Below are 11091 nucleotides of genomic sequence, written 5' to 3'. Positions count from 1 at the left end.
CTTGCTACTGCTCTCCAGCCTGGGTGACAGAGTGAGACTCTGACTCAAAACAAGCAAACAAACATTTCCAAGATACTTTTATCACACCTTAAACACTTCCTTAGAATTCATTAATGTCATCAAATATCTAGTCAGTGTTCTGTCATCTCTGGTTGTCGCAGAAATTTTTTTTATGGTTTATTAGATCCAAATAAGATCCATACATTGCAGCTGGTTGACATATCTCTCAAGCCTCTTTTATTCCACAGCTTCCTCCTCCCTGCCCCACCCTATCTCATGCTAGGAAAGATAGTCCCATCATAAGTTAAACTTTTATAATTTAAAAGCCCCATGTAAGCTGGGCTCGGTGGCTCAGCCTGTAGTCCCGCGCCTTTGGGAGGCTGAGGTGAGTGGATTGCCTGAGCCCGTGGGTTCGAGACCCGCCTGGGCAACTTGGCGAAACCTCATCTCTACAATAAATCAAAATGAGCCGGGCATGGTAGCACGTGCCTGTAGTTCCAGCTACTTGGAAGGCTGAGGTGGAAGGATCGCTGGAGCCCAGCGGGTCGAGGCTGCGGTGGCCAGGAGCGGCCACTGCACTCCAGTCTGGGTGACAGCGTGAGACTCCAACTCAAAAAAAAAAAAAAAAAAGCCCCATGTGACTTCAAGTCACCAAATGAACATTCTTTAATGGTGTGTTAGAACAGTCGCCCATGTGCAGAATGTGTTCCTCCAGGGACAGCCAGAAGAATCATGTTTCTTGGTTTGTACACCCAAGGCCTAGAAAGCAAGACCAAACTCACAGAGGCTGCTTGAAGAAGTAAAGACTTAGACTAATTTTGTACCCATGTCTCTGTCACAAGACATTAAATGCCACCCACTTAATATCACCTACTTAATATCCACCCACTTAATATCACCAACTGCAGGAATAGTTGTTTTTTCCACATGACCAAATAGGGAAAATGGTTCAGTGGTGTAATAATAATAATAATAATAATAATAATAATCCAAAAACTTTCAGGCTCAGGTAAGGCACTGTGGCTTACGCCTTGTAATCCCAGCACTTTAGGAGGACTGCTTGAAGCCAGGAGTTGGAGACCAGCCTGGGCAACATAGCGAGACCTCGTCTCTATAAAAAATTTAAAAACTTAGCTGGGTGTGGCTGTGTGTGCCAGTAGTGCCAGCTACTTGGGAGGCTGAGGCAGAAGGATCATCTAAGCCCAGGCAGTCAGGGCTGTGGTGAGCTGTGATCATGCCACCGCATCCCAGCCTGGGTGATAGAGTGAAACTCTCAAATTCAAACAAACAAACAAAAACAAAATTTTCAGGTTCATACAAATAACCTTCCTTGGCATTTGCAGGTCACATTTGGGATTTTAGCAAACAGCACACCAGATGATTGCTACCCATTTCAATTATCCATGTATTTAGATCAAACATGACTTAAAAAAAAAACTCACTATGGAAATTTTTAAGCATATACAAAAACACAGAGAATGATATAACAAACACCATGTGTCCATGTTCCAGTTTCAACAATTATCCAAGTTTTGTTGATCTTTGCAAACAATTTTAAATCAGTTTGTAGACCCACATATGGGGTAACCAGATTGTTAGGGACACGACCAGACACATTATTTCCCCCTCAGTCTTGCTCAGCGGGGATAGCTGAGGCTGGCCAGGCTCCCTGGTCCAAACACCCAACAACAGAGATGTGTGCATTTGACATGGAAGAGATGACACAGGATCTAATTTGAAGGAATGTGGGGCCTGAGAATGGGGTGGAGCCAAGAGGGCTAATGGAAGAATTCGAGCCTAGTTGTAGCATACATAGGAGCACTATCTTTTCCCTCCTAATATTTTGTTTTTGTTTTGTTTTGTTTTTGAGACAGGAGTCTCGCTATGTGGTCCAGGCTGATCTCGAACTCCCGGGCTCAAGTGATCCTCCTGCATCAGCCTCCCAAAATGCTGGGATTACAGGAGTCAGCCGCTGTGCCCGGCCCCTCCTAATAACTAATGGATATTTTTACCTGATCTAACATTAAAAAAAAATCAAATCCAAACAGTGGGGATACAGATTTTCACTGACAACAGTTTTATTATAGGTGATCTGCTGTGACCATAGATTTTGCATTAGGGCTTTGAAGTTCATGGGAGAAGAGGCCTATCTCTAGCCTTAGGCTCACCTTATTTCCCTTGCCTTGAATTACCAAGCAGAGCGAGGCAGTACTTTGAGTTGAGGGAAGCGGTTAGTTATACGGACACTGACAATTAAGTTCGCGAACTCATACTACGAAAGATGCTATATACCACATTGGTGAATATCACTACAGTCTCCTTTGAAGTACTCCCCTTGGAAAGGTATACACTGATGTCAGCACCTAATCCACCCATCACAGCAGTTTTGGAACTCTTTGTCTGGAATGGCCATCTGAGCCGTCATCCTATTACCCTTGGTGTCCTGAATGCCATCAAAATGTCTTCCTTTATTTTCTTTATCTTTGGGTAATGAAAAAAGTCATTTTTCTACCAATGTTTGTTTGGTCTGCTAGGCTTCTCCTCGTCAGTCGACACTTTTGACTCATAATTCAATGAATTTTTTGCAATATTTTCATCATTTTTGCTCGTTACTGGCCATCCTGACCTCTCTTCATCAGCGACACTTTCTCTTGCCTCAAAAAAAGTTGGATCCGTTTCTACGCTGCCATTTTCTTCATGGCATGATCCCCATAAACTTGGACTAACATGTCCCTGATTTCACTTCCACTCTTGCCAAGTTTAACAAGAAATTTAATGTCTGTCCATTGCTCCAACTCAAGCTTCAACATTCTTGTGACGACACACAAAAACACGCAACAACAATCATGAACGCCACTCAGCAAGACACCGCCATGTGTCAGACCACGAGCACAGCTTTGAAACACCGATAAACCAAGGTTATGAAACCTTACCGAATTATTTGTACAGTGTTGCCAGTGTAAACGCACAGTAGCAAGTTCATGAACCTAATTGTCAGACCTCATATAGGGACTTTTCTCCTGCAAGAAACAAATTGTGTGTGGGGGCAGGAGAAGACAAGGCAAAACATAAGATAATTCTACACATTTGTATTCCATAACAACTGGGAGGAACACTCCCTTTTCAGTTAAGCTAGCAAAACAAAAACATGAGACAAAGCCAAACCAGAGCCTGCAGAAAGGCAGGGTGTCAAGCTGGGGTCAGTATCAGAGAAGGTAAGTTAAGGAGCAGTTGAGAACGGGAGTAAAGATGGAGTGCAGATATAATGCTGTGTACATTACGTAGAAATGAAGAAAACAGGAAGTTGATTTTTCTTTTTTTTTTTGAGTCGGAGTCTCTGTCGCCCAGACTGGAGTGCAGTGGCCGCTCCCGGCCACCGCAGCCTCGACCTGCTGGGCTCCGGCGATCCTTCCGCCTCAGGTTTCCAAGGAGCTGGAACTACAGGCGTGCACTACCACGCCCGGCTAATTTTTTGATTTATTGTGGAGATGAGGGCTCACCAAGTTGCCCAGGCAGGTCTCGAACCCGCGGGCTCAGGCAATTCACCTCAGCATCCCAAGCCACAGGATTACAGGCTGAGCCACCGAGCCCAGCTTGATTTATCTTTTTAGGACAGTCAACATGTCTTGCTTTGCTCCTGCAGACAGAGTCTGGGGGATACCAAGCACAAGCTCCCAAAAATCCTTTCCCAGTGGAGAGTCACAGAGGATACCCTTAATTTCCCCAGCAATGAGTTGTGACAAAGTGTGTGAAATGTTGCCAACCAGTGAAGCTTTTGGGGATTCAGTGCCTGGCTTTTTATTGGGGATTCGTTACAAAGACACCCTCTTCCCACCATGTAATGAAATTCCAGACTTCCAGAAGGAAAGCAGGTGTTTAGCATAAACGGTTGAGGCACAGCAAGCTATTCTGATGAGGGAATGGTGAGAACCTTGCCACCCAGATTCCAGCCAGGCACAATGGCTCATACCTGTAATCCCAGCGCTTCGGAAGGCCCAGGTGGCTTGAGCACAGGGCCTTGAGACCAGCCTGAACAACCTAGTGAGATCCTGCCTCTACAAAAAAAAAGTTAAGGTACCCAGGTGTGGTGGCTCATGCCTATAAATCCCAGTGCCTTGGGCGGCCTAGCCAGAAGGATCTCTTGAACCCAGGAGTTGGAGGCTTGCAGTGAGCTACCATGGTGCCACTGCACTCTAGCTTGGGCCACAGAGGAAGATCCTGTCTCATAAATTTTAAAAAAAATATCCAGACTCCCAGATACCAATCTGATAAGCAGCCCTTTCTTTTTTTTCTTTTTACAGTTTTATGAACTTTTTTTATTTGTATTTTTATTTTAAAGATGTGGGGTAGGCTGGGCTCGGTGGCTCAGCCTATAATCCCAGCACTTTGGGAGGCCGAGGTGAGTGGATTGCCTGAGCCCATGGGTTCGAGACCCGCTCGGGCAAATTGGCGAGACCTTGTCTCTACAATAAATCAAAAAAGTAGCCGGGCGTGGTAGCACGCACCTGTAGTTCCAGCTACTTGGAAGGCTGAGGCGGAAGGATCGCCAGAGTCCAGCAGGTGGAGGCTGCGGTGGCCAGGAGCGTGCCACTGCACTCCAGTCTGGGCAAAAGAGTGAGACTCCAACTCAAAAAAAAATAAAAAGATGTGCGGTAAAACTCAGTGTTAGGTATACAGATGTTCATTACGCAGGGACCCTTGTTGATAAGGTGTGCCCCTCCCTCCCCTGGCAGTTTCTCTCAACTGCCAATCCCACCCCCACTGGCAGTTTCCCACTATTGCCAAACGCTTACTTATAGTATTATGATAATTGTTCAAGGTCCGCTTATGAGTGAGAACATATGGTACTCTGTTCTTTGTTTCTGTGATAGATCACTGAGTATGATCGACTCTAAATCCATCCAAGTTGCTGCGAAATACATATATTTGTCCTTCTTTATAGCTGCATAATATTCCATTGTGTGTATGTACCACATTTTTCTTATCCAGTCAATCTTCGATGGGCAGCATGGTTGGTTTCATTTTTTTGCTATTGCTGAATAGAGCTTCAACAAACATGCGTATGCGGGTATCTTTTTTGTAGACTGATCTGAGTTCCTCTGGGTATATTCCCAATAGGAGGATTGATAAGTGGCCCTTTCTAAGAAGAGCAGTTGCAGACATGCAGTGGTAACTTTTTTGCATGCAAACTCGGGCCATTCTCTTTTCCAAGTCTTTCCCCAACTCAGGAGATCCTGCTCCTAAATGCTCATGGGCACTGCTTAGGAAATTATTCCAGTAAATCTGACAATTTTAATAACTAACTGAGCTAATATACCAGGATTGGGGATAAGGATTTTACATACTTTAACCCTTTGATGCTTTCTGACTCTGCAAAACCAGTCCTCTTATCTGACCTATTTGATAGGTAAGGAAATGGAGGCCAAGGAGGTGGAATTGCCTGGTCACCCAGCCAGTAAGTGCTGGCACTGGGGTCTGACTCTAAGCAGAGTGGACTCTAGGGCCTGCTCTGCAGCAGCCCACGTACCTTCCCTCTTCCCAGCACCCCTAAGGACCAGGAGCCTCTGTCAAAGACATGTGTCAGGCAGAAAGGTTCCCTCTGCAGGGCTTCCCCTACCCGGCAGCAGGTGAAACCTCACCTTGTACTTACAAGAGGTGCCTCCACAGAGGCTGGTTGGTTGGTTTTGTTTTGTTGTTTGTGGGGTGATGGGTGTGTGTTTTCCGAAAAAAGGCAAATTTATCTCCCTTTTTATAAACTTTAAAGCAAAGATGACAACAACAAAATCCCAGGCTTGGTGGCTCAGCCTATAATCCCAGCACTTTAGGAGGCCGAGGTGAGTGGATTGCCTGAGTCTGTGGGTTTGAGACCAACCCGGGCAACTTGGCGAGACCTTGTCTCTACAATAAATTTTTAGCAATAGCTGGGCGTGGTAGCACACATCTAGTAGGTTCTGGCTAACTGGAAGGCTGAGGTGGAAGGATGGACGGAACCCAGTGGCTGATTCTGGGGTGGCCATGAGCGTGCCACTGCACTCCAGCCTGGGTGACGGAGTGAGACTCCAACTCAAAAAAAAAAATAAATCCTAGTCTTGATCAAGACACTTCATCGCACCAAGATACCTTGTTACAAATCATAATTTCTAAACTTTAAAAGGGTAAAACTTAACTATCTGGAAAATTAATCTATATATAATTTATCTTCCAAACAAAGACACTTTGAGGGGGGGTGCTATGAGCAATTGGTGTGGTCAATAAGTGTAAACCAGGACTGTCTCAAGCACATCAGAGTGCACTGTCACCTCTCTGTGTGAGACAGCTTCCCTAGCCACACTAGACGTATCGAGTCCTTTTCTGTTGTGTGACCCAAATGTAGCACTCATGCTTGGTCACAGAAGCCCCATAGCCCCGGCAGGACTCAAAGCCACATCCTGTCTTCCTGTGATCTGTGTGCCACTTAAGCCAGAACTGGCCACTGCCACAAATGCAAGCAATGTCTTAGGACTAACCTCCAAAATTTTCGTGCTCACGAAACAGACTGATGGGGACATTGGATGCGAGGCCTCCCACGGGTCATGTGGGGACCCAGGCTCCTTTCCTCTGTGTCCCTACCACCTCTGGAACCCGAGAATCCTTTGCTCTAAGCCAGAAAGAGGAGGCAAGGAGGACACAGTAGATTCTTACTGCCTGTGGGTTGGGGCTGATACCTACCACCTCCACTCCCCAAAACTGCAGAGACTTAGTCACTAGATGCTGAGCAATGTCCTGGCCACCAGGACTTTCTGGTACCCAGTGCTCCTCCTCTTCCTTGGTGACACAGAAGCCATCCTGTTTTATATACTACTTTATTGAGATATGATTCACATACCACACAATTCATTCACTGAGAGGCATAATTCAGTGGTTTGGAGTATATTGCATTATTAATTTGTTTAAACTGCAGTACGATATCTATAACAAAATTTGCCACTTTATTTTTTAATTTTTTTTTTGAGTTGGAGTCTTACTCTGTCACCCAGGCAGCAGTGCAGTGGCACACTCACGACCACCCCAGCGTTGACCAGCTGGGCTCCAGCAATCCTTCCGCCTCAGCCTTCCAAGTAGCCAGAACTACAGGCGCGTGCTCCCATGCCCGGCTAATTTTTGATTTATTGTAGAGACAAGGTCTCGCCAAGTTACCCGGGTTGGTCTCAAACCCACGGGCTCAGGTCATCCACTCACCTTGGCCTCCCAAAATGCTGGGATGACAGGCTGAGCCACCGAGCCCGGTCCCACTTTAACCATTTTTAAGTGCACAATTCAGCAACATGAATTACACTTAATGTTTTTACAACCATCACTGCTCTTTCCAAAACATTTTTATAATCCTGAACATCCTAAACAGAAACCCTGTAACCACGAATCAATAACTCCCCTTCTCCCTGTCCTCCTGACCCCTGGCAAATGTCAAATCTACCTAGTGCCTCCGTGGATTTGCCTAATCTACATATTCCACATAAGTGGACTCATACAGTGCTTGTTCTTCTCTGTCTGGCTTCCTTCACTTAGCATAATGTCTTTACAGTTCATTTGTATTATAGCATGTATCCATACTTCCTTTTGTATAGCTGAATAATACACCATTGTACGTATATGTCAATTTTTTTACTCATTTATCCATCAGTAGACACTTGGGTTGTTTCCACCTTTGGCTATCATGAATAATGCTGCTATGAACATGGGTGTGCACATATCTGTTTTGAGCCCCTGCTTCCAATTGGGCATATATAGCAAGATAGCAAGACCTCATCGCTACAAAAAATCAAAAATTAGCCAGACACAGTGACACATGCCTATAGTCCCAGCTACTTGGGAGGCTGAGGCAGGAGGATTGCCTGAGCCCAGGAGGTCAAGGCTGTGGTGAGCTGTGACTGTGCCACTGCATGCCAACCTAGGAGACAGAGTGAGACCCTGACTCAAATATCTATATATTAGAAATGAGGACTTGCCAAGTTACCCAGGCTGGTCTTGAACCCCTGGGCTCAGGCAATCCACTCGCCTCTGCCTCCCAAAGTGCTTGGATAACAGGCATGAGCCACCACGCCCTCCCTAGATACAAATTTCTATGTTCAGTTTTTTGAGGAACCACCATACTGTTTCCCATGGTGGCCGCACCATTTTATATTCATTCCAGGAATGCTGGAGAGTTAAGTCTGTTTTAAAGTTGTTCTTTCTACATCTCCCTTAAAGTGGAATTCCAAAACCACCCTGTTAGACTGGCCTGACAATGTGTAGTATTCACGGTATTCACAGAAATAAACTTCCTAATGTGTTCAAAGTTATAAGGTTGTTTGGCACAGTGGCTCACACCTACAATCCTAGCACTTTGGGGGGCAGAGGTGAGAGGATTGCCTGAGCCCAGCCTGGGCAACTTGATGAGACCTCATCTCTGCAATAAATTAAAAAATTAGTCAGCCATGGTGGCATTCACCTGTAGCTCCAGCTACTTGGAAGGCTAAGGCAGAAGGATCGCCTAAGCCCAGCAGGTCGAGGCTGCGGTGGCCATGAACGTGCCACTGCACTCCAGCATGGGTGACAGAGTGAGACTCTGGCTCAAAAAAACCCCCACAAAGTTATAAGATCAAAATGCCTAGAAGTTACATTTAAAAAATAAAAAACAAACCCAAATCATATTGAAAATCATGAAGCATGAACCATCTACACCTTTGCAGGGGGTTCTGGAAAATTTTCCTTCTCGGAGGTCTCTGGGGACTGCACAGAGACACCTGAGAAGAAGTCTTGTGCCCAGACCAGGCAGAGGCTCTATCGACCTAGCACGTCAACAGCCTGACCGATGTGAAGGATGAGTTGGTAGAGGGAGCAGCATCTGGACTGAAGAGCCCCATCTGAACTGTGCCTGAGTCCCATGAGGGACTCAGCACTCATGAAATGCGTCTCCTGCTGGTGGAAGATCAAATCATCTCCATTCTCCCGTTTGGTCCTGCAGGAATGTTGCTATTGCATGGCAGAGGCAACGTGCCCACCTCGGCAGCCCTTGCCTGGAGGTTTGGGGGCATCTGGGATTAACTTCCACACCCACAGCACACAAAGTACATGTCTGTGCTGGAGGCAAAGAGCTCTCAGGGCCCTCAGGCATTCCAGTCCTGGAAGCACCTTGAAGGTACTCCGATACTTCTTGAATGAATGTCATCAGGGCTCTTCCAGCTTTTTCCAGAAGAGACTTGGCCTTCCAGGTATTCCAAAGCACACATTCTTTTTTTAAAATACATTTTTTATTTTAAATATGTGGGGTACAATTCAGAGTTAGGCATACAAATGTTTGTTATGCAGGCATCCTTGTTGATGAGGTATGCACCCCCGTCCCCTGGCAGTTTCCCACTCCTGCCACTCCTGCCCCCGCCCTCCCCTGGTAGTTTCCCACTACTGTCAACCCCTTTCTTATAGTATTACGATAGTTGTTCAAGGTCCGTTTATGACTGAGAACATGTGAAACTCGGTTCTTTGTTTCTGTGATAGATCACTCAGTATTATAGCCTCTAAGCCCATGTTTTAGTGCTTCCTTCTTCTCTGTGGCTAAATAATATACCATTGTATGTGTATATCAATTCTGTTTACTCATTCATCCATCAGTAGACACTTAGGTTGTTTCCACCTTTGGTAATTGTGAACAATACTGCTATGAACATGAGTGTGCACATATCTGTTTTGAGCCCCTGCTTCAAAAACTACCCAGACACAGTGGCACATGCCTATAGTCCCAGCTACTTGGAAGGCTGAGGCAGGAGGATTGCTTGAGCCCAGGAGGTCAAGGTCAAGGCTGTGGTGAGCTGTGACTGTGCCACTGCATGCCAGCCTGGGAGACAGAGTGAGACCCTGACTCAGAGTGACCCTAGTATATATATTAGAAACGAGGTCTTGCCAAGTTACCCAGACTGGTCTCGAACCCCTGGGCTCAGGTATTCCTCTTGGTTCTTTGTTTCTGTGATAGATCACTCAGTATTACGGCCTCTAAGTTCATCCAAGTTACTGTGAAGTTCACAATTTTGTCTGTCTTTATGGCTGCGTAATATTCCATCGTGTATATGTACCAAAGCACACATTCTTTAGCAGGGGTGCTGGTGACATTTGTGCAGAGGCTTTTGTTCCAGACCCCTCTTCCCACAAACCACCGCCCTCAGGCTCACTGACCTGCTGCTGTCTGGAATGAACTCTATGGGGGGTGTACCCATTTCCTGTGGTACATACAACCACAAACCAGGTGGCTTTAAAATAGCAGAAATGTATACTCAAACAGTTCCTTGCTCTTCCAGCTTCTGGAGGCCCCAGGTGCTCCTTGGATTGTGGCTGCATCACTCCACACTCTGGCTCCATCTTCACGTGGCCTTTTCAGTGTGTCATCTCCTCTTCTTATAGCAATAGATATTGGATTTAGGGCCCACCCTGCTCCAGTGTGACCTCATCTTAACTTGATTCCACTGACAAAGATCCTATTTCCACACAAGGTACCATGAGTCAAGGGCTTGGGCATGTCTTTTGTGGGGGAGTCACCATTCAACCCTCTACAGGCAGCTCCTCTGCCTCTACCCACCTAATTCCTGGGCAGCTCCCAGCATAGCAAGATGTCTAACCGGGCCTGCCCACCATGGTGGTGGGGCAGGGGGGGCAAAACAGGTCATGCTGGGATTTGAAAGACAGTGACTTGAACCTTCTTGATAAATTTATGGAATCTAGTCCTGGACAAAACCAAATGAAAGCCAGCGGCATCACTAACAGGCACTTGTAGTCCCAGTTACTTGGGAGGCTGAGATGGAAGGAAGGATAGAGGTCAAAGGTGCAATGAGCTGTGATTGTGTCAGACACTGTACTCCTGCCTGGGCGAGAGTGAGATCCTGTCTCAAAAATAAACAAAAATAAAAACCTCAAAAGTATAAAGTAAGAGTCAGTATGGGGTGAGTTCTAAGGGAGAGGTTGGTTTTGTGAAAGGGAGAGGAGGGGTGAGATGGTCTAAGTGAGGCTGGGTAACTAGCACAGGTTAGTTAAATTTCTGTAGGCAGGTTTTAGGAAGCAATCAGAGATTTTTTTTTTTTTTTTTTT

This window comes from Carlito syrichta, unplaced genomic scaffold (assembly GCF_000164805.1).
Source record: "Carlito syrichta isolate Samal-C Ts95f unplaced genomic scaffold, Tarsius_syrichta-2.0.1 Scaffold123321, whole genome shotgun sequence".
Classification (NCBI taxonomy): Eukaryota; Metazoa; Chordata; class Mammalia; order Primates; family Tarsiidae; genus Carlito; species Carlito syrichta.
The sequence above is the reverse complement of the archived record's forward strand: the minus strand, read 5'-3'. Positions refer to the sequence as shown.